The sequence below is a fragment of the Dendropsophus ebraccatus genome, chromosome 10 (genome assembly GCF_027789765.1).
Source record: "Dendropsophus ebraccatus isolate aDenEbr1 chromosome 10, aDenEbr1.pat, whole genome shotgun sequence".
Classification (NCBI taxonomy): Eukaryota; Metazoa; Chordata; class Amphibia; order Anura; family Hylidae; genus Dendropsophus; species Dendropsophus ebraccatus.
In genome coordinates, this window is record NC_091463.1 from 32,358,495 (window position 1) to 32,384,092 (window position 25,598).

The following is a 25,598-nucleotide window of genomic DNA, read 5'->3' on the forward strand; positions in this document are numbered from 1 at the left end:
GATGAACATTTTAGGCACATGTTTATTTTTCTATCTTAATTTTTTATTTTTTTTGTTAAATAGAATTACTTGGACGGATTGAGGCTAGTGGTTGGGGACATGTGACCATATGAGTGCAAAGTGCAGTGAAATGATAAATATTGACTTCTAAAATTCTAATCAGCTTGAATAGACGCCAATTGAAGATTTTTGTATCTCTATTTCTGCAAACACTCATTGGTCTCCATAGTAAAATATAAATAAGCATATGTTACAAGGATGGTTCTTATTACTCCTTCATAAATGATCATTTAGAGGGGTTTTATATTTCCATCATTCCAAATCTGGTTTACATTACAATACATGACAATACGTGGTTTTCAGTGCAGTCATTACGATGAGGATGACAGGGGCAGTTGTATGGAAGTGTCAATGATTCAGTCATCACAGTAGCAAGAATGGCTCCACTGGTGATGATGATGGTGATGATGGTGATCTCTCCCCTGGGACACACCCTATGATGTGATATGTCCAGTAGCAGAATGATCAGTAGCAGAGTGATGAAAAAGAACTCAATGGACAGTGGCAAACAATCTTCTTAAATAGATGGAGGTAGAGTCTCGTAAGATGGTGTAATAATACAATAGCAAGAATGATATGGAGAAAAGGATCAGAGTGCATGTGGGGTCTTAGGAATACCATAGGATCAAATCGACCAGTATGAGAATCATTCTTATATGGCTGCTCTGCAGACGTGTCCTGTGTAGCGCATGGACAGGGGTCCTCATTGTGTGACATGTATTGGGCAAACACTTCTCTGACTGATCAAGGATCAGCTAGTCATTGTAGGTCTAGGAAGAGTTGCAGTGAGCAGCCATATGTCGTATTGAGCTGCCAGGTAATGTGCTGCAGTATTTCATGGCTCTCGGCTCTGGCTAGGTGGCCATGCTTCTTAGTCCTGCAAAATGGACTGTATGTAGTCCCTTTTAGACTATGTTAGGTCTATTGAAATCAATAGATAAAGGTACATGGTAGGCTATGTCAGCATACTGTGTGGCCACTTTTCTGATGCATCACAACCGTATTGTCAAAATACCGTAGATGTCAATGGGCCCTTAAAGAGAACAACTCTGCTAATGCTGGAAGACGTCTGCTCTGAAGAATGGAGAGTTGTTACTGCAGGTCTGGCTGGTATACAGGATATAAGGGCACATTTACACAGTAAATCTGTGTGTACAAACCTATATAAAAGGTGAGTGGTCCTAAGACTCTGATGCACCACTGTGTGAGGAGAATAATCCTGTAATACAGCAAGCAGCGAAACATACCACATGTTGTTTTTCTATGACTCACATAATCCATTAAGAAAGAGCTATGTCTTCTCCGTCTGAGGTGACCAGAACTAAGCTAGAAAGATAATGGAGGGATATATAACTACAATAGATAATGACAAGAGACGATAGATAATATAATAGATAGAGAACAAGATAGATAGAGAGCGAACTATAGACAGACAGATAGATAGATAGATAGATAGATAGATAGATAGATAGATAGATAGATAGATAGAGACAGACAGAAAGATAGTTAGATAGATAGATAGATAGATAGATAGATAGATAGATAGATAGATAGATAGGAGATAGATAGATAGATAGATAGATAGATAGATAGATAGATAGATAGATAGGAGATAGATAGATAGATAGATAGATAGGAGATAGATAGATAGATAGATAGATAGATAGATAGATAGGAGATAGATAGATAGATAGATAGATAGATAGATAGATAGATAGATAGGAGATAGATAGATAGATAGGAGATAGATAGATAGATCGATAGATAGGAGATAGATAGATAGATAGATAGATAGATAGATAGATAGATAATAGGAGATGGATAATTGATAGATAGATAGATAGATAGATAGATAGATAGATAGATAGATAGATAGGAGATAGATAGATAGATAGATAGATAGATAGGAGATCGATAGATAGATAGATAGATAGATAGATAGATAGATAGATAGACAGACAGATAGATAGATAGATAGATAGGAGATAGAAAGATAGATAGGAGATAGATAGATAGGAGATAGATAGATAGATCGATAGATAGATAGATAGATAGATAGATAGATAGATAGATAGATAGATAGGAGATAGATAGATATGAGATAGATAGATAGATAGATAGATAGATAGATAGATAGATAGATAATAGGAGATGGATAATTGATAGATAGATAGATAGATAGATAGATAGATAGATAGATAGATAGATAGGAGATAGATAGATAGATAGATAGATAGATAGGAGATCGATAGATAGATAGATAGATAGATAGATAGATAGACAGATAGATAGATAGATAGGAGATAGAAAGATAGATAGGAGATAGATAGATATGAGATAGATATGAGATAGATAGATAGATCGATAGATAGATATGAGCAAATATGTCCGTAAATGTTTGTGTTCGCTGATCACGAACAATTTGTTCCATGATCGGAAAAGGTATAACAATTATTTTCAAACATATTCAACCATGTTTATCTTGCGATGTACACAACGGCGTAATTTACGCTTTGCACCTGATAATCTGTACACATGTGTGTAGACCAAATTATACGCTTTTACTGTATGTTTGTTATTTGTTCGTGAATGTTCAGCGAACATGAACATGAACCGATCACAATAACATTTTTTTATGTTCATGTTCGGGATCCGAACCGAACATCGGGATGTTTGCTCATCGCTAATAGTAGATAGCAGAAATATAATAGATGGATAGCAAAAATATAACAAATAGGTAGCAGAAATATAATACATAAATGGGGAACAATATATATAGAGAGAGAGCAACCAAGGATAGCTAGACAGACAGATATGATAGATAGATAGATAGATACATAGATAGATAGATGGATAAAATAATAATTTGCCAGATCTGACTGGTAACAAGCGCTTAATATAATAAGTTAAGCGCTTACTATCAGTTCTTATTAACTGGAATCCATTTAGTTATCCTATCTGGTAAACAACAATTACTAGTCACTAGTCATGCTCATAGGATAGTAGTCAGACCTCAGAAGTCCACTGTCAATGCTACTTGGCTCCTGTGCATTATCCACCTGTAAAACAAAGGGTTAATCTGGAAAGAAGGGGCCAATAGTCTGTTTGATTAAAATAAAAATTTTGACATTTTTGTTGCCAAAAATCAGTATAAGCTTGGGGAAAGCAAGTGCTAAGATTTAGTGATGCATGTGCCAGCCCCTGTGTGTGATCCACCCTGCCCTCCTCCTCCTCCTCCTCCTCCCTGCAGTTCCCAGTGCACAAGTAACAGCTCCAGCTCCTGTCAGGCACACAAGTACACCAGTCCTGCTGCCTGCAGCTCGCACACTCCAGCCTTCTCTTTACCAATTTCCCTGCAGCTGTGGATATAGGCATCTGCAGAGTTCCTCTTTAGGATTTCAAGGTCTCAGGACAGGTGTTGTCCTCTTCTTGGACTAATATAGTATCTGACAGATGCCAGGATAGAAGAGTTACCCTACCAGTACCCATCCCAAGGTAAGGGCACCTTACAGTCTCCTGAGAATCAGCACAGGGAATCCTCATGTGCCAGCTGTGGAATAAATTAAAGAGATGTTAAAAAGCTTCTGTGGTATCCTAGAGAGGGGGGGAGGGGCAAAATAATTTATATTTTTGTGCCTGAGTTCAGAGATTCTCAGTTGTATGATTATTATTGTTATTATTATTATTTATTTAATTATTATTGAAAACATTATTTTGATTTCTATTAATATATATATATATATATATATATATACAGTAATAATTCGGTTTTCGAACGCTTTGGAACTCAAACTGCTTGGTATTCAAATGAAAATTTACCCAGAAGTAGTGTTTGGAATTCGAACGTTGCTCGGTTTTCGAACATTTTTGCGAGCGTGGATGGTGGGTTGTACCTGGCGAGTTAAGCAGTGGGGAGGCTTCACATACAGTACAGTGCTGTATTAGACTGCTGGAGTGCATATACAGTGCAGTAGTAGTACAGGCAGTGCACCACCATCTCCCATACATTACAGTGCTTGGATAGGGGGGGACGCTATACAGTAAAGGATGGGTGAGGAGTTGGTGACTACTGTACTATAATTGCTGGTTCTGATGAACATTTCTTATGTTTAATGTCCTGTACAGTATAGTGCTGCTCTGTACTGTACTGTAGTGATTATACTGAGCACTTATCAGTGTAATAAATGAGTATTGTAGGTAATTATTGGTGGCTGCTGGAACCAATTAATCACATTTACATTATTTCCTATGGGAAGACACTGCTCGGTTTTCAAACTGCTTGGTTCTCAAACTGCCTTCCGGAACCAATTAAGTTCGAGAACCGAGGTACCACTGTATATATATTTATATATATATATATATATATATATATATATATATATATATATATATATAAATATATATATATATAAATTTTATTTATTATTATTTATATACAAAAAGCATCACTTTTCATGATACTGTACAAGACTCTGTTCACACTCAAAGTTTCTATTAGGATTACAGATAGCAAGGCTAGAACTGTCTGTAACATGTCAAATGTCTTGTACGTCCAAAACATCAGAACCCGCTGGTGCCAACAAATGGCTAAACCCTTTGATACTGTCTTGCTGAAAGGAGAATTGAGACAGGGCTGCCCCTCTGCCTACTCTTATTTGCCCTGGATATCAAACTTGGAGCTTTAATAAGAGCATCCCTAAATGTTGTAGGAATCATATATATAGCAATCAGAAGGACAAGGAGGCGCTTTACGCCAAAGATGTAAAGTTATTCTGGAAAGTCACAAGGAGGTCCGTAGTGTCAGGTGTAACCGTTATCCAGGACTTTGGAAATGACTCTATCCCTAGCATTCAATGGGGGAAATCAACTAAAAGCGAATACTAGGGAGGGAATAGAGGTGTTATTTGTGTATCCTCCTTATGTTCCTTATGTGACTGCGAGATTTTACTAAGGTAAATCTCACCCAGAAAAAACTGCAAAGCAGCAATGTCCAAGCTCCCTCCATCAGTCCTTGGCTGAGCAGTAAAACTTATGTCTTAATTGTTCAATCTACTCTACAGTACTTGGTTATGTTCACACGCACTATTTCCGTCAGTCTTTTGGTCAGTCTTTTTTCAACCAAAATCAGGAGTAGAACTGACCAGGCAAAATTCAAATGAAAAGAGTTACACAGCTTTTGCGTAAAGACAGACCAAAAAATTGACGGAAATACTATGTGTGAACAGAGCCCTTTTCCGACAGCTAGTTTGGAAGGATGGGTCGCCCAAAATGTGTTTCCAATAATGCCTGGCTGTTTTATTTAGCACTTTATTATCTATCCCAGAGACAGGTTTTCCATATATCAGGGGCAGCGATACTCACATTGAGGGTGCGTTCACACCTACAGGATCTGCAGCTGATTTTCTGCAGCAGATTTCAGTTAAATAACTGAACACAGCATCAAATCTGATGCTGTGTTCAGTTATTTAACTGAAATCTGCTGCAGAAAATCAGCTGCAGATCCTGTAGGTGTGAACGCACCATAAAATAATACATAAGGCACCAACATGCTAAGACATTTATAGAAAAAAAGACAAATTTGGTCAGTTCTCCTAGAGTAATTTATATAATAATAAAGAATTTAAAGCTTTCTTCCTCACGTATGAAGACTTCTGTCTAGATCATTGCTTCTTCTGTCAGTATTTACAAGGCACGCCGTCCAAGTGAAAACTGAGGAATGCTTCTTGACACTTGAGACTAATATAGTATGCGATGAAGTGTCCAGGGTAGACTCCACTAGAGGTCTTATATCTGTTGTATATGTCTACCTAACACAAAATAACTTTCTGGAGAACTTTGAAGAACCTAAAAACACCTAAAAACAGATGTAGGACCCATCTCTGGTGAGACATGGAGCATATGAACGGATCATTAAACTAAGGCTTCATCTAAGGCTAGGTTCACACTACGTTTTTGTAATTCATTTTTGCAAAAATTGGATGGAAAAATATATGCATTTGTCTGCATCTGTTTTTTTTAATGCACACAAAAACATAGTGGACCTCATTTTTGATCCGTTTTTTTTTATAATGGAAGTCAATGGAAAAACAGATCAAAACGGATGCACACAAATGCATACATTTCTCCATCAGTGTTTTCATCCGTTTTTTGCAAAAACGGATTGCAAAAACGTAGTGTGAACCCAGCCTAATACACAGGATTTATACCTACCTGGAGTTAATATTACAGGTCTTACTTTAAGGTTATGTTCATTCAACATTTGATATCCGACGCATTTTTGGGCGGTCGTCATTTTGAGGCTAAAATACGCCAGTATTCCAATAATTTCTAAAATATGACCGCATTTCAGCCTCAAAATGATGCCAATCCTAAAACAAATGCTGTGAGAACATGGCCTGAACATTTACGTCAGGTAAAATAGGCGTAGAGTAGTTACTGTCCCAAGATCTTATGCCCCGGTGAGTAATGATGGGGCCATGTTCACCAGTTGGTCAGTATTTTAGACCAAAAGCAGGAGTGGAACCAACAGAGGAAAACTATAATGGAAAGATCTGCGTCATTCCTGTGTTTTCGACTCATTGTTGGTTTTGGCTAAACATATTGACTAAAATACTGACCGTGTGAACATAGCCTAAAAGTGCTATACATAGTATAAGGCTATGTTCACACAACGTTGTTTTGTGTCCGTCTTTTGATAATTACAAATGGAAATAATGATCATGATTTTATTAACAAAAGACACCGACAAAACCACATAGTGTGAACATAGCCCAAACATGAATACAATCCACATATAGGCTTGGTCCACACAATGGGGGAGATTTATCAATCTGGTGTAAAGTAGAATTGTCTTAGTTGCCCCTAGAACCAACCAGATTCCACCTTTCATTTTTCTTAAGAATCTTTTAGGAATGAAAAGGTGGAATCTGATAGGGGCAAGTAAGACAATTTTACTTAAAATAGTGCGGCGCTAAGAAATTATTCACAAAATAACAAACATTACAAAGTTATACAACTCTGTAATGTATGTTATGTATGTGAATGGCCCCCTTCCCCATGTTCCCCGCCCCCCGTCCGTGGACCCGGAAGTGTAGTGCATTATACATACCTGATACGTGTCGACTTCCGTCCGCCGTCTTCTGACAGTGATGCCGTGTCATAACTGCTCAGCCATAGCTGCTCAGCCAATCGCGGCTGAGCATAGTTATGACGTGGCAGAGGGGGGGCCGGCATGAGGGACAGCAGGAGCGGGTCGGCCGGCCTCCCGAAGATTACATCACTGTTAGAAGACGGCGGACGGGGGTCGACACGTATCAGGTATGTATAATATATGTATAATGCACCACACTTCCGGGGCGGGGAACACAGGGAAGGGGGCCATTCATATACATAACATACATTACAAAGTTGTATAACTTTGTAATGTGTGTTATTTTGTGAATAATTTCTTAGCGCCGCACTACCTCTTTAACACCAATTTAATAAATCTCCCCCAGTATCTTTTTCCAGCCATATTTTTGGACGGCTGTCACTTTGGGGTAAGAACATGACCATATTTTCGCCTTAAAATGACGGCCGTCCAAAAATACAGCGGAAAAATGACATTGTGTAATCATAGCCATAATGTGCAGAAATGACTGTGTATGTACAAAAAAACAAGTTATGCATAAATACAAAACCATTAATACAATATTAATTCATCTCCAGAGGAGTAAAGGATAATTCAAGGATACTAAAACTGCATATTAAATTATGAATAATAATGAAAAAAGTACCACACAGAATGTATTATAAACCTGCACTTTCATCTTTTTTGGAATTGGAATATTTGACTATTCTCAGCAGCTCCCATAGACAATGAATCAAGCAGAAGTCATGATCGCATTCTGTTCTGATGAGAGACTTCGGACCCCGTGGACCCCCTGTGATCATATACTTATGTTCTATCCTGTGTACAGGGGATAACTCTAAATGGCTGGACAACCTCATAACTTATTATACTAGGATATGTAAATGATATACCCTTGAGTAATCTTGGAAAAAAAATTGTATACCAAGCTAGGAAATAAATTTCTTTCTATTGGCTAAACCCCACTGCACTCTATCTTACTGAGATAAAACAAAAAATCGATTACTTAATACGGATAAAAAAAACTTCAATAAAAGATATCTGATTAAGAAAATATCAAACCCAGAGGGACCCCATTAAAGGAGTTATCCAGAATAGACCTTCAATACTAGATTGCCCCCCCTGCCGATCAGCTCTTTGAAGGGGCCGCAGCTTTTACTTGTTTTACTGTACTTGCAATCATTTCAGTTTTAATAGTAACAATGTAAGTTACTGAAGCATTGCACCTTTTAACATGAATGGGGCATTGCTTCCATCAAGCACTTGCACCACCGCTACTATGGTATACCGACTCATTGCCGCTACTATGGTAAACCTTATGTAAGGTGACGGCTTCAATGAAATAGAGTCAGACCCCACGCCAATCTGATATTAATATATAGGCCATCAGGTTTATAAGGCTGGATTATTCCTAAAAAGAGAGGGGCGATTAGCATGCACCAAAACAGATCCAGCATAGCTGTTGTACAAACCTTATCCAAGACAGTGTGAACAGAACCTATAATACACTATATATAATATAACATTGCAAAAGATTACTATGTAAAAATAAATACATATTTTAATACATTTATATAAACTGAACCTATTTTTGGAAGTTAAGGGAAAGTGCAAATCCCTTCTAAATGCTGGTAACACCCTTCAAGTTTTTTTTCCCGTAAAGTTGTTTTAAGGCTCCAACCATAGTTTCTCAGATTACAGGATGGTAAATAGTTATACAGTGATAAACTATCTGCTATTCTGTTATAGTCAATAGAGAATCTGCTCAGGGGTCTCAGAAATGTAGACGACAACCCTATGAAGGCGGATGTGTTTACCACATAACATGCACTAATATTCCATCTTCCTCTGACAGATCTGCTCTGCCGGAGAGAGTTTTCCGTCCCATGCTGTTCCAGCTTGTATATGCAGATACTCCATGCTGATCCCAGGAGGGGACATATCTGCCTTTTTAACTGTATGACTCTGTCATATAATCTTCCTATGTATTTTGTTGCATTTTAGCTTTACAAATATTATGATGTAGTTTGAAACCTTTCAGAAAAATTTTTAGAGACGAAAAGAGAAATGTTCCAGTCTTATATTGTAGCCTATGTCAATGGTGTACATACTATGTCTATGTGCTATAACATAAAAGGCCATAATACAAAGTCCAAAACCATCCATAGTTATCAGATTAAAGTGGGTCAACCCTCTAATGTATGGGGGCCTCCCGACTCTACCCCAGGGGCAGATGTCAGGGGAGAAACACATCAGACATGTTGAATTTTAACATGCCCCATGCTACTGTGTTCAGGGAAAAAAGTGAACGCCAGGTGTGCCTGGCAAGGCTTACACTCCTCCCTTCAGAATACATGTCTGGCTTACACTCCCTCTTAAGAATACATGCATGCTCGGTTAGACTGAGTTTGCATGTGTATGGGGAACAGGGGAGACAGATGTTGGAAAAATACAACTCCCATCATGCCTTGATAGCTGTCAGTACATGAAGAAGTTGTAGTTCAACAACAGCTGAAAAGCGTCAGGTTGGGGAAGACTGCCTTAGAGCATGCGGATTCCATGTGTGAAATCAGAGGCACATGAAGGGACAATTCCTAATCCCCCATACATACATCCATACATATGTACACTCAGTTTTCCTGAGCATGCATGTATCCTTCTCTATAGTATGTTGCTTTAACCATACATCGGTTTCTAAAAAATATGTCTGTATTAGGGATGGTCCGAACCCGCCGAGGTTTGGCTGAACCCGAACGCTCGGCATCGGATTACCGCTGTCTGCCCGCTCCGTGCAGCGGGCGGATACAGCGGGAGGACCGCCTGGAAAACTGGGATAAAGTTGCCTATGGCTATGGCTGTATCCCAGTTTTCCAGGCGTTCCTCCCGCTGGATCCGCCCACTGCACGGAGCGGGCAGACAGCGGAAATCATTGCGGATGGTTCGGGTTCGTACGAACTCCGTACGAACTGGGTTCGGACCATCCCTAGTCTGTTTTATTGAATATGCTTGAGTGTTATTATTATGCTATTTACATGTATAAACAACTATAATACATCCATTATAAACATAGTGTTGTTGTTGTTGTTAATATTACTTCCAGTTCAGCATCATTTGGCTTATTCATACTCCAGTATCTCATGCAGTTTTTTTTTTCTGGACAAATAAGGGTATTTTCATGTGTTCATCTGTTGAAATGATTTTTGTACGTCTTCTTTTTGTATAAATCAAGCCTACAATGTATTAGCTCTAGAGCTGGAGTTTTATCAGAGCCCCTGCTGAGGGCTGTCTGGCCTGCACATGGCTCATAAACTGGCAGCTTTGGATGAGGAGGTTGTGGATTGAAGCAAGTATTTAGCATCAGTAAAAATGTAGTGAAGATTCTTTGAGATGGAATGAAATTGGTCTTCTAGGGGGAGGCCTTCTTTAGAGCCCTATTACACGGAAGGATAATGGGCCAAATCGGGCCGATTCGGCTGATTATCGATCCATGTAATAGAGACAACGATCATCGGTTGATCGTTGGTTTAGGCGTGGACCTAAAATCGTTGGGCACTGACCGCCCATCACTACCTGTAATAGCGATGCGCGGCCAATGGCTGACGATTACCCAAACATCTGATATCTTACCTCTTCCCACTCCACGTTTTCCCCCCTGTGCTCCGCAACGTCAGCTCCGCTCAGACGATGCTACCGCCAGGACCAGGAAGCTGCGGAGCACAGGAGGGAAGACCAGGAGGGGGGAGATGTTTCAGCTGTTTGAGCAAGGGCTGCATGGACATCTCTAACCATGTCCATGCAGCCCTTACTGCCCAATTATCAGGCCGTTAAATAGGTCCAGAAAACTGTGCTTGCTTACTAAAATAATTGGCTCATAGTTGGCCTGTGTAATAGGACCCTAATGCTGGTTTCACAAAAAGCTGTTTTTTTGGAAACCCACCACTGCAGTTTTTGTGCCAAAACCAGAAGTGGATCCAACAGGAAAGATAAGAACAATTCCTTCCTTTATATTTTCCATGCCATTTAAATCCACTTCTGGATTTGGCTCAAAAACTGTATACAGTAGTATATGTCTTGACTTTGTATCGATGTGACAGTCCCTTTTAGTATTATAAGTGGCTGTCTGTCAGAATAGAATAAGATGAGTTATTACATAGGGATTCCCTCCGTTGTCTAGAGCTGAGGGCAACATTATGCTTAAAGTTAGGGAGTAGCAACGGCCTAAGGGTTTGGGAGGTTTGTTTGGTGCCAGGGTGATGCTAACAAGTCATTCTGCCTTGGTCATAGTCTGGGAAACCAATCCAAATCTTTGCCCCAGATAAGTAAATGGTCATCCACATCGCATTCTATATGGATGTGATACATACACATACATAATAGCTTCTATGCCAGTGAGGGTAAAAACATGAACACCCTCTTCCTTAAACTTAGTGCCCAGATATGTGTTCAGTCATCTGAGACTTGTTTACAGAAACAAAAGAACCCCTTTAATGTTGGCGGGTTATTGCAGTCATGTCAATAGGCTGAGTGTATGGGATCCTTCAAGCTGTTCAAAAGAGTTTTCCCACCAATTTATTGCTAAATATTGTCAGACTACTAAAGCCCCCACCATTCTGAAAACGGGAGCATCTGGTTACTGTATAACTGAAGGTACCTTATGAATGATCTTATCTTCCATTGACTTAAAGTGAGTGTTCATGACCATGAGCTCTGGGCAATATTGTTCTAGGAACTGTGGTCTGTCCACCCAATCCTGCTATTTGGCATATTTAGATATCTTTCTTTGGAGATTCTCTTTATCTATTAAATTAGGGAATTGTCTTATATTTTCTTCCACCACCCAGCTTGGTGCGGGTTGGTAGGTGCTTGTACTAAGTGTCTTGGGTGCATCAGCAAGTCACCCGTAGCCTTGGCCAATGTATTTTGATACTGAAGCTTTGCCCCAGGTGAAGGAAAGCTTAGCTAGGACTCTGCTTAGCAGAGCTATTTCTGTATAGTAAGCCTGCAGGGCTAGGATCAAACAAATGCTCTGCTGTTGGTTAGTAGAACAGACGCCATTTATGACAGCCCATATTAAGTGATTGATGATATTGGCAGGGCTGTTATAAGGCAACAGGTGGAATAATAATATTTTATTATATAATTGCTCACAATTTCCTTATAGTTTAGTAAAACTGGGACAGGCCTAGAGCCTCAAGATAACAGACCTCATATTTCAAATAACCATGTGACAGCATGTGTGATTCCTAACATATTTGTCAGGTACTACATTTGACCATAAATGACTCTTTACCCAGAAAAAAGTCTTGGTCACTAGGTGCTTCACTTCCCTGTAAACTGCTGTCCACTTCCTGTTGTTATAGGGATTCCATCTCTGGCAGCAGAGAGACCAAGATAGAATACAGGAAGTGGGGGCATGGCTTAGCTAGAGCTATGTGCAGGAGCGAGGATCCCTGGGCTGTGTACCTGCCATCTGTAACCCTGTCTGTCTCCAGACAGTCAGTGCTGTGCCTGAAAAGTAAATAAACGCTTTCTTCTCATCTTGAAAATCAAGGTGTCACCACTTTAAAGGGTTAATCTAACAAAACCATGCATTTAAAAAAAAATCTTTTGAAAGTACAGGTACCTTTTAAGCGAATGTACCATCAGGTACATCACTTTTTTTCCCCTACATTACCCAGTTGTGCGGTACTTTTTCAAACGTCACCTGGTTGCCGTACTCTGCGTCGTTCTCTTTTCGTGCACTGGCCTGGCTTTATGCACTGTGGAAAGGCCCGGCGCCCTATTGTGACATATCCCCGCCCCTCTGGGACACGCCTTTATTAGACTCAATGGAGACACGTCACAGAGGGGAGGGGATAATGTCACAATAGGGCGCCGGGCCTGTCCCCAGTGCATAGAGCCAGGCCAGTGTATAAAACGAGAACAACGCAGAGTGTGGAAACCAGGCGGTGTTTTAAAAACACGGGATCCCCCGTGCCGGTGCTGACTAGGTAATTTTTTTAAAAAAAGTTATGTACCTAATGATACATTTACTTTAAATGTTAACCAAAAGGAACTCTTATTGTAATGCAGTCTGTCCCTCTTGTACTACCAATGCTTTATTGTAAGAAAGGAACATGGAATGTGATTTGAAAAGACAGAAATACGGTCAAAAATAACTGGGATAATAAAGATAAAGTATTTCCCAATGTCCCCTCTGTGTTGTCCTTTCTGGCTGACCTTTTGGCATGTCGTCATTTATGTAAACTCAATGAAATATTCTTTTGAAACCAATTTAGAAATAGTTGTAGTAAAATTCAGTTCCTTATTATCTTTCTATCAGCAGAGTTATAACCTAATGCTCCAGGGCCCCAATACAAACTGTACCCCATTATTTTAAATTCTGTTGTAATGGGGAAAAAGAGGCAGAGCTCAGGTGTGACTGCTACACCTCTATTCTCCATAGCTATGTCTCTGCCTACCTGAACTGGTGTCACTTTCAGTCGTCTCAATCTGATATATTATATGCCTGATCTCTATGGGCAGAAGGATCAAGTACAGTAAATAAGCAAAGACAGGATTGAAATAGCAGAGCCATGATCATGTAAGCTGAATGACTGCATGTTGTTCTGAAATTCAGGGATGCTACTGTAGCTACTGCAATTGCTGGCTCAACTTTCAGCTATCCAGTCTCTTACGCAGCCTTAAAGGGATCCTATTCATTCACAACAAGGTGAGAAACCAAAGTAAAAAAAAAAAGTATAAAGACGACTAGAACTTTTTTCCATAAATCCAGAAGAGGAAGCCACTTTGAATATAGGGATACCTGAGATACACTATGTCTGGTTGATGTACAATGTGGATGATTTATTGCGTCTCCCTGGTGGGCTTAACCTTTCATTTCAGACTCAATCATTAGGTGTCGTATTGAGCTGACTAATCCCATTTGCCAATACTATCATTGTGGCCAAACAAGACTGAATAATGATAGCATTGTGCATATGTAATGCTGGACAAACGGAAACTGAGAGGCACAAAGGTCATGTAATACGCCTATTGTGATGATCCATTATTGAAGTAGTCCTAGCGTATTATTCAGTGCTCAATGTGGAGAATAGTCCTTTATCAATGGTACTAATGCAAGTACTGAATGATCATCCTCCCAACCCTATCAGCTGTCTGTAAGGCTTTATTATATCTATAAATATAGAGATAACTTCTGTTTGTAAGCCTATGGATTCTTTTAGGAAATTACACATGGCATTAAGATTAAAAGAACCTACCTGTAGAAAATTAAAAGTAACTTTGTCATTTGGAATTCATAAGACTAAAGGTAAATACACCTTATTTTACACAATGGGACACGGACAGGCAAAGATTTTAGGGGGGGGGGGGGTTTGAAGACCCGCGTATTCATACACCGGTCCTAAATTAGGCCCTGTCCCCTTTTTCCCTACCAAATTCACTAAATGACACGCCTCCGGCCGGTCAGGCGCCCACACCTGCAACCGTAATACCAAATCTACACCTGCTTCCAGCAGATGTAGATGTGGATCATCAAGCAGGTGTAAATCATGATAAATGAGGTGCGGGAGGAGGCTACGCATCCTCTTCGCCTTGCTGCACCCCTTGGGCGATCGGGGCATATGGCAGGCATACATTAGAGAGAAGGGGCGAATCTGTGCCTTTTCCCTGGCGTACGCCCTGGGCAGGACTTTCATAAATGTGTTAAGTGCATTACAAGGCAAGAGTGTCTATTTCAGAACTGCTTGCAAACTTGATATGCCATAGGCTGTATCCATGTATTACAGTACTCTCTAGGGCCGCCGCCACCGCCTATCAGATAAGGACAGACCTGAGCATGCGCTAGTCACGCTCCTTTCTACATATAACTTGTTGTAGCGTTAACACAGGCTACGCTTTCCAGATTATATACATAAACATATTATCTACATTACAATGATACATACCAATGATTTATGAAAGGAATAATAATCCCTGACCTCCGGCCTCTGCTATTACTCACAGTTTACTCATGCGATAATATGTTTATTTTTGATGGAAGATTAGCTGGTATTACTGTAGTTATGTGAACACTTGGACCCTTCCTGGAATGGTTCACTCAAGCAATTCAAAGGTTAATTTAGAATTAATTGATGGTCAAAATAATTAAAATAGGAGAACGTTGTGTTGTAGTAATTTATCAATTTTATTACTAATGAACATTTGCATACATTAACAAACTTTTTCATCCTTCATATGTGGTGAGAACATGTTATGTGATACTTTACAGCGAAGGCTTAGAAAGCCTGGTCTCCCAATTTTGTAAAACACATGTATGTCCTCTAACACATAGCCTAATTCTGGTTCAGTCATGCCATTCAGGGGGGAAAGTGCAGTGTATTTAGGGTGAACTGGGGTCTTAAAGGGGTATTCCCGTCACCTAAACTCTTATTAGTTTGTTGATTTCTTGGCTGATGGGACAACCCTTTTAAGCCTCCTTAAAAGTGTGACTGTCATTTAAAAAAAAAAAAAAACTTATAGAGACAACATCACAAGGAATTTTCCAACAGCACGAGGTTAGGATCAATATCCATCAGGATGTTAGGATGCATGCCATAGGGTCAAGAATCCCAAAATTTGGCACTTAGTAGACTGAAATAGAGAAATGGAGATACAACAGCATCCATAGCTTTGTGGTCAAAACATTGCATACTGTATATGCTCTTAGTGATCAAGTGAACTGTTGAAGCTTTACCACTATGAATGCTGTTGTATCTCTATTTCTGAAGTCATAGAGTCAAAAGTACTCATCGAAGGGGGTCTGGGCACTCAGACACTAACCGTTCTCCAAAACGATGTGAAAAAAGTGCTCATCTAAGTACTGTGCCTCCCCTTCTCTGTCCTCACTGTAGAAGATGGAGCCCTGTGGTAGAGATATCCATAAGGTTTTTAACTTCCATTTTTAAAGAATCCATGAAGACTATGGAAGATCTATTGGAGGCTTGCTGCCCAAACTTTTTTGGGGGGGAGAGATAAGCCGCAGCCAGAGCTCTCTGGCTACCCTTTCCATAGAAAACAAAGAAATGCTCAGTCATGCCCAATATCCTTCTGTATGGGGAGGAGGGTAGGGGGTCAGGAGAGATAACTGGCGGCCGAACAAATTTTTGGTTGTATAGGGCAGTGTATGGCCATCTTAACTTCCAAGTCACCAATTGATCTTTGATATCTCTAGGGGTTCATGCACTTTACCAAGTACCGCACCCTCTTTAACTGCACTTCAAAGAATGTTACAAACCAATAACGCAGTTTACTCAATTTTCAATATAAAAATTTTTTTTTACATTTTTTGGCTACACATCAAGTTTTTCATGAGAAACCAGTTTTATGTTCATATGTAGCCAAACAGGCTGAGCTGCTCAACAAGCATAGTAAACAGATTATACATAAACAGTTATCTACAAATAACCATGAATATCTTGTTTCTACACTAGTTTTAAGATCTAGTTTTATGCAAAGCATTGGATTTTATATGGAATTTATACTGGCTGAGAGTCACTGAAAAACATTGGAGTAAAATGACCATCGCCTGCAGCAACTTGTAAAATCCCATTATATGTCATTATCTTAATCAGAGACGTTACCTAAACTTTGCACAATGTTCCACATTCTGTCGTCTGATCTGTAAAAAATCAATTTCCTCCGCCATATTATGCAAAATGATTTATAGAGCCAGAGGCATAATTTGTAGTTCCTGGGTTCCAATTTAGAATCCGTGACATCCCCTTACCCTACCGTATGCTGTTGATAATACTAGTGTGTTCTTATATGGTAAGGTATATGGCCCCCATTAAGGACTAAAGCGTGGATGTAGTTGTTACTACATATCTACCTCTACATCTATGATCCAGATGAGTGGATTTGAGCAAAGCAATACAGTAGGGAATAGATTAAGCCATGCATTGTCTAAGGCTGACCATAAACATTAGAGAAAATTCAGCCAGACCCAACTATCCCAGTGGGATCATCCAACCATGAATTCTTTATCAGCATCATTCCCTCAATGGCAGATGTCAGGGGAGAGAAGAATCATGCATGCTGGCCTTCAACTATCCAATCCAGTTTTGTTCTTTGGAAGTTCCCACCAGAGGTGCCTAGACTATTATGCCAAAAGCTATTGAAAATGTGTGGTCAGCACCAAATGTATGATCCACCACTAAATTCTATGACTACCCAGACTGTTAGAAAACTCTGAGTCTTTGCATTACTACAACTTATTTATTTCCACCAAATGACTTTATGAGCAAATGCAAGCCTTTACATCTGTATTTTCTACACTGTTGTGTTAGTCCAGAAATATGCAAATATGGTTGATGCAAATTGATATGGCTCCAGATCTTAGAATTAAGAGTTGTCGAATACTCCCAGAATACTTCTAAAATTCTTTAGAACAGATTTCTGCCCACACCCTCTCAGAATGTGGGCAGGAGCAATGACTAACTAGTTTTACTGGTGCTCAGTAGCAAGACATATACAGAGGTCTCAACTGCGGCTTCAATGATGCTCGTGAGAGGGGGCTTCCACCTCAACCTTAACCATTATCTAGACCATGGGTCAAACTCAGGCCCTCCAGCTGTTAAAAAACTACAATTCCCATCATGCTAAAGCTTTGGCTGTCCTAGCATGAAGGGAATTGTAGTTTTGTAACAGCTGGAGGGCCTGAATTTGACACCTATGAGACTCTAGATGGTGTCGCCACTGGACCAACCACAGATTAAATTGTGAGAAAACAATTAGAGCAATTGCAAGACCTTCCCTTCCAGAAAGATTATGGAGCAGTAACATGAACCAGCACACAAGGAGACATCAGTTTCATGTATTTCCCTCTCTGATCTTGTGATGGGCTTGACCTCTTTCTTCCAGCACTGGTGGCATATCTAAGTTGCTGCGTTTATCACGTAGAGATGAGGGAATTGCTCATCTAAACAATGCTAAGTGCTTCGTTTGAGTCAGCTGCCTATCAGGGCTGCTCCACTCCCTGCCACTCCACCCTGGTGCCAGGAAAAACTGGATCCAATCCTGGTAAACTGGGAGAAGTTTCCCAGGATTGGATCCAGATTTTTCCAACATCCTGGGAGGAGTGGCAGGGAGCAGAGCAGCGATGACGGCCAGCCGATTTGATAAACGGAGATCTGATGAAATACAGCAATTTGCTTCGTTTAGGTGAGCGATTCGTTCATCTCTATCAGCCGTGCTGTACATAGATGGACAGCCTCTTACAAAGTGGTGACACTGAGCCATTGAGGCTGGGCACACACTTCTAGGCTGCAACATACAGGAGGCTGCTGGCCTCAATCTCCTGTATCCTCCTCTTTCTCTGAGCCAGTACCCTGATCTTCCTGCCTCTGGACCCTGCCTTATGTTTTGACCCTGCCTCTGTAATTATATCCTGGTATTGACCCTGCACCTGACCTCTGACCTTGGTACTGTCACTATCCTTGTCTTTGACGTTGCCCCCTGGCTTTGAACCTAGCTTGCCTGTCTTTTTTTGCTTCTGATTTTGTCATTGTCTTGCCAGTCTGCTTCTCTCATGGTCTGCCTGACTACACTCCTTATCCTTTAGCTAATCCTTACACACTTACTGTAGATGGGGAAGCCACCATTGCCCAGTTGGGGCCCCTACTAAGGGCTTATACTCCAAGTAGGTAGGGACAGTGGTGCAGATGGACTTTAGGGCTAAAAAATGACCTATTGTTTAAATCTAATTTTTATGCAAAACATATTTTTAAATATTTTTGGTGTCTTTTGACATTTTCCATTTTACCATCTATATTATTTAAAAAATCCAGAAATCTTCAGGTTTTCACTAGCCACTAAACGCAATACTGTATAAGCTGACAATTCCTGTTCTGTGGATTACATTGACAGGTGTCACCAGTAGAGAGATAAAATGACAATGGATTCACAATAGATTATAATTTAGGCTCAATCTCAGCTCTTCACTACACAGGTCACAGAGCATGCCTTAAAAATTTTTCCAGAGAGGTGAATAGGGTTAGTTCCAGTCTATTGTGTCCATGTCCATGTAACATGCTCTACAGCACATTTCTAAATGCAGTTAAAAGCAGCTAAGCAAGATAGCTGCCCCTAATAATGTGAAAAAAAATTACAAAAAAGATAAAATAAAAAATAGGTATGGACACCTTAGGGGTGGTGCTTAGCTCTGTTCCAGAGCTACCTCAATGTAGGGGGTAGCTTGTTTTTATGGGCTTGGTGTTTATACCAGTATCATTACATCTTAAGATGGTTTATTGTGGTAGCACTGTAATAAGGAAAAACCTGCGGCCCCATTTTCCCATTATAAAGTCTGATTCTGTATATTCTGATAAATCGCACCTGCAGTGTGCTTCACGTATGAATACAAATGGCTGTAAAAGTGTGATGCCTTGTTTTATTTCTACCATTCATTATATTATTGGACAAAAACACAGAACCTTCTGATATAAAGAACGCAATGACGAGGTTTCTCAATAACACAAATGCAGTTCGGGAACAAGCCAAGGACGGCCATGACACCTACTTACATTATAATATAATTAATTTCAGAAGTGTTCATCTCATAATACAATGTAAACACATTATGTGAGCAGATTGTAGGAGACAGATCACTCTGACATGAAATTATTTAGGGTTTGGATGCACCTAACACATAGGGAAGATATATTCTACATATACAGTATATGTCAAGGTCAGTGTCAGGATCCTGATATAGTTGACACTGGGTTAACTATATCCAGATCATCTGGACTGTTGACATTATTTCAACTTTTCTGGATGATTTTCAACCCAGATATAGTGTGCTGAGGCTGAACATTAGCCAAACTCGCTCATATCATTGCGACAGTATTGGGCAGATTGCCAATAGATGAGTTGTGTAGTCCTAGAGTAACCCATTGATTCGTTTCAATCGAATCAGGATCATGTTGGTATGCCATTCTATTCAAATATTACATTGTCAGGTCCATGGATACTCTCAACAAAATTGTGATAAATAAGTATTAAGGTCCTGGTGATCCAGTGGTATAGTCTGTGTTAAGTCCCTCCTCATTTAGTGGCGAATGCTGTCTATGGTTTTGTTCCCACAACACACTTTTTATAAAAAGAGCGGCCAATGTTTTCAATTAAAACAATAGTGAATAGTTTTAATAGTGAAATGGGTTGCATTAAAGTCAATGCAAACAACGACGGTTGTTCACACAACGTATTGAACAACATCCGTTGTTTGATACGGCCATTGAAATAATAAGCATGTCAATTTTTTCCGGCATTGATTTCTTTGCAATTTCAATGCAAATTGATTTTAATGCAATTTTTACTGCATACAAAGGCCGTTGTTTTGAGTGCCAAATAACAGCCGTTGTTTATAGGTTGTGTGAACATAGCCTATAGATCTGAAGTTGTCATGTGCATTTATCATGGGATCCTTGGAGAAAAGGAGCCAAGCATTGGTTGGTCCCATCCCATGTATTACTGAATAGTCAGAACCCCTGCAGTTCTCCTCTCCTAGTCTACTCAATCAAAGGATGAAACAAGGACCTTCTTTCTTGAGTATGAACCCCCCCCCACACACACACACACACACAATAATGGGGGCCCATTTTAATCTACTGTGTGGGTCCTCCAATTGATAGTGTATAGGGCTGACAGTGATATGGCATTATTATTGTTATGGGCTGGTATATTTTTCCAGTAGAACCCATTATTGTCTCTTGTATAATAATCATATGCATAGTCCTGGCAATTGTCTATCCTTGGTAATTCAGCTAGAAAAAAAGCCATGACTTTATTGACCCAGTCAGAAAATAATCGTTCCAAGGTAATCTAGTAGTTGTATGTCCTTTAGCTAGTGATCTAATGGCAGACTATGCAGACCCTAGTGTGGTCAATGGTTTGTTGTTCAGGCAATCGCCTTCCCTATTCTTTATATAGTCCCTACTAGTCAGTAGGTTTTGTAGAATGGAGATCTTCAAGTGGTCTTACAGTAGTGTTGAATGAGCATGCTCAGTGGAGCATAGTGCTTGATTGAGCATCGGGGTGCTCGATGCTTGTGGTGCTCGGGTAAAGATGGGTTATCCAGTTTTATTTTAGGTCATCTGGTGTAAGAAAGTTATATAGAGTCATAATTTACTTCTATTTAAAAATCGAAAGTCTTCCCATACTCAACAGCTGCTGTATGTGCTGCAGAGAATGTTGTTTTCCTTTCCAGTCTGACACAGTGCTCTCTGCTGCCACCTCTGTCCGAGACAGGAACTGCCCAGAGCAGAAGAGGTTTTCTATGGGGATTTGCTGCTGCTCTGGACAGTTCCAGTCTCGGCCAAAGATGTCAGCAGAGAGCAGTGTCAGACTGAAAAAAAAAAAAACATTTCCTGCAGGACATACAGCAGCCGATAAATATAGGAAGACTGGAGATTTTAAAATAGAACTAAATTACAAATCTATATAACTTTCTGACACCAGTTGATTTGAAAGAAAAAGACTTTCGCTGGACAACCCCTATAATGACCTTCAACAACTGACAGCCTAAGTGAACCAGGCACTGTCCGCTCTGCAAAGCAGGGGGCACCTGGTTAAATGCTTTAGTCTCCCATTGACTTCAATGGGGTTCATAACTCGGGTTGAGCACTAAAAAAATGCTTGACGAATGTGGAGTACTCAAGCCTTTTAGTGCTTGCTCATCACTACCTTCAAATAATAAAGACCAACCAGTATACACCATAATGAAATTCACATTTGCTATAGCCAAGAGACAATGGGGTTTTGATGTCTCAGATTTCTTCTGGATCATTTCTAGAAAAATGAAAAGCTATGAAATGGAATGCATTTTTGTTATATTTTTGCCTTGGAGCATAGAAAGATCAACATTTATGACCAGGTCATTGCGGAGGCAAAAGCAGCTCTGTTTGGCCATTCATAGATGACATGTCTACCACAGCTGTTTAAGGTATTTTAGTTAACAAAAAAAAAAAAAAAAAAAAAAAGAGTAATGATGGTTCCATCCTCTGTAGACATGGAGAGTTCTCACAGTTGCTTTCCCATTGAGCCGGTTATAGTAGCGGTTGTGTTTTTCATCACCTGCTGTGCCCAGGAATAGGGTCCTGACTTCTACACAGTATGGTTTTGCTTCTGCCTATTTAAATCCTCTCTATCAGAGTCTTGAGTAGGGTGTTTGAGACGAGTTCCCTTATTTGACATTTAGGCATTCTATCAGTTATTCATAACACTTGATATACTAGCAATCAGTAATACCCAATATAGAGGAAGCGTGAATTGCATACTATTGATTTCCTATACTATCTGATCAGTTAACCTCTGCCACATGGCCCCTGACCAGGGAAGACTGTAGACCATTCCCTTCACACTGCTACATCTACATTCCTAATAGTTAATCGCATACAGCGTCTCATTACTATGCATGTACAGGAGCTTCGGAGAGGCTTGTGAATACTTAAATGCGGCTTAAAAACTTATTTGCTTAAATTAAGTTCCTAGCTCTGTAACATCGCAAGTAAATCTTTCCTCCAATAAATCCCTTCTCCAACATCAGTGTCTGTCTCAGAAGCTTTCCGTATATCCAACTCTTGACATTGCTCATTCCAATGCTAAGCACATGAGATCAGAGGGCATAATGTAAAACATGGCTGAGAATTACTTCTGATATGTGTGTAGTAATACTTACATATTTCATTACTGTAACTGGATCATGGGATCACCAGCCTGACCTACGGAAAATTACAGTGTTTAATGTGTCAGCGGAAGGGGTCTATCCTGGGTCAGCTGACTTGTGAAATACAGGATGACATCATCACCTTTCAAATCCCTTCTGGCTGCTCCCAGACTCCTCCCCTCCTTACCCAGCCATGTATACTGCTGCTGCTATGGGATCAGGATTTACAATAGATATACACTTCCCCTGACGCTGTGTTGACACATTACATTTTAGCAGCTTTTTTTTTTTCTACGTCTTTATTATGTTTTTCCCAAAATGGGGTTAATTGTTACTATTTTACTGTAATTACGCAAACCTCAGTAAAAATGCACACTTTTTATTGCGATTTGGAAAGCGCAATAAAAACACAATATGACTTATTTACCGAAATTGCCTGGTTTGTAACAACCCTACCCCTCATGGGTTTTAGTTTCCCAAACTGACAGATTTAATAATGTGTCCTATTGCCCTTCGTAAATCTGTCGGATTTTGCACATGACAAAACTAAAAGTGACCTTTCCGCCACACTAGAAGTGCCCCTAGAAGTGGAAAACCCGTCACAGACAATTTGTTTAATAACTATGTCAGTTATGGCGGGTTATAAAGGGCACGCTCAAAACACGCCCACTTTTCGGTAGTAAAATACAAAGAGACAGTTTTTAGAGATTGTAGTGGCGCACAATGTTAGTAAATGTGATGAAACAAGAAACCGATGGGTAGAAACGCCAATTTGATGATGGAAAGCCAGAGGTTTTCTTGGGAAAACGAGGATCATTAGAAAACTATTTTACTGGAGAAATATGAATCATTATGGCTAAAACCCCATGCCACATCAGCTAATGGTCATATCTAGAGATTAGCTCAACTCGAGCATGCTTGAGTCCATCTGATTCCGGAAGTCTCGTCCGAGACCTCCAGGTTTGGATGGACTTGAGCGCTTGTGTTGTGTTGTGTTTTTGTTGCACTCATCTCTAGTCATATCCACTTTCTAGACATAAACTCAACCCATCTGACATCAATTGTGCTAATTCCACGGATCATCAACAAAGCTATTGCTAGATTCTTTTAGTCATAAAAAACACAAGCGAACAAGACATTTTGGCACTGTATCCCCTTTAATATTCTGGCACTGTGTTCCCATTTTTGGCACTACCATTGCCTTCCCGAGGTCAGCATATATAATGCTCTAACACTAGAGCATTAGAGCAAGAATTATGAATAGCTTATATAAGAGAAGACCCCTGTGGCAGATTTTACTTGATGCTTGAGCTAGAACACAATTTTTCGAGGCCTCTGTCATCCTGTGGACATGGTAAATCATGTATAATCCATTATCTGTAGACTGTTGATAGTCTACACTACATGTTGACATTTTATTTTGCTTATATAATTAAATTATATTACTTAATTAAACAGTTTATTGACCTTTCTAGCATCTGAGAACATTGCCCTGCTCTGACATCTTAGGGAGCATCTGTTGTGCTTCAAAGTGTAATTCCATTGAGAATTGCTCTTTAAGGCTTTAGGCTATGTTCACACTACGTAAAACTACGGCCGTTGTTGCCGCTCGCTTTTCTGTGTGCTATGGTAAGCTCTGATGCGGGCGCGCTCATCCGGCCAGAGACCGGCCGGGTCACGGAACGGCCGGTCTCATACGTAGTGTGAACATAGCCTTAAACTGTACTCTATTGGTACAGTAGGTGCAGATCACACAACAATAGTCACACACACTTCAGCTTGTTTACTATGGCTAATCCGAGTCTAAGAACACAGGGATTAAAAAGTTACAATCTCAAATATTGCATCCAAAATAATTTTTCTTTATTTTTCCCTGTATAGAAGTCTATGGAGAAAAAAAGCTATGTCATAAAAATTCAAGCTAGGCAGTAGACAGAAGGCGTTTACTTCTGCAAAAACTGTCAATTTTAAAATTCAGCAGCTGTCATTGCCCACAAATATGGTCACTTCACTGGGGGGGGGTGCTTTGAGATGGGCATGGAGAAGGACAGGCAAGGTGGCTTTAGGGCATGTTAGGGGAGGGGGGGGGGTGCACCACCCTCTGGTGGCCTGAGCAAAGAGCTGGTCACCAAGAGCCCTCTCTCTGGTGAACATGACCAGCCCATTTTTGTGTGTTCAGCTTTTTTTGAAAACACACTGATCAGATCACCATCCTGTTCCCTGGAGAGTGAGAGTCTCCTATGGAGTTAGCCTGCCGAGGAGCGCTGCAGCTGCAGCATGAAGACCGGTCCCGGCCCATCCTGAGCACTGTGGTGATGCATTTTGTATATCATCTGTGAATAGATTTTTTGTACTTTTTGCAGTCTTTTGCAACAACAAGTTATTAAGGAGTGAAACATGTGTCTGACTGGATTTATTATTAGGCTATGTTCACACACAGTATATTTTCGTAAAACCACGGCCGGTATACAACAGCCATGATTTATATAAAATTACGTGCCATTGCTGCCTATGGGATCCTGGCAAGAGCGTATACACATAGTATACACTCCGGCCGGGATCCCTAGCGGCACCGCAAACAACTGACAAGTCATTTTTCTGCGGCTGCTTTTCATTGAATAGCGGCCGTAGAAAACCATGTCAGTGCACACTGTGGAGCGAGCGGCTCTGGCTCCATAGTGTGCTGTGGGGAGTTCTGCCCCCGCA

The 25,598-nt window shown here is 40.1% G+C and overlaps 1 protein-coding gene across 3 annotated transcripts in view; it reads left to right on the forward strand.

Moving 5' to 3' along the window:
- The first annotated feature begins 3,340 nt into the window (after positions 1-3,340).
- Positions 3,341-25,598, forward strand: part of AVPR2 (arginine vasopressin receptor 2) — a 93,060-nt gene continuing 70,802 nt past the window's right edge. For all 3 annotated transcript variants that reach the window (XR_011364768.1, XR_011364769.1, XM_069985821.1), the window contains exon 1: positions 3,341-3,555. The gene's annotated coding sequence lies outside the window, so the exon portion shown is untranslated. The remainder of the gene's footprint in view (positions 3,556-25,598) is intronic.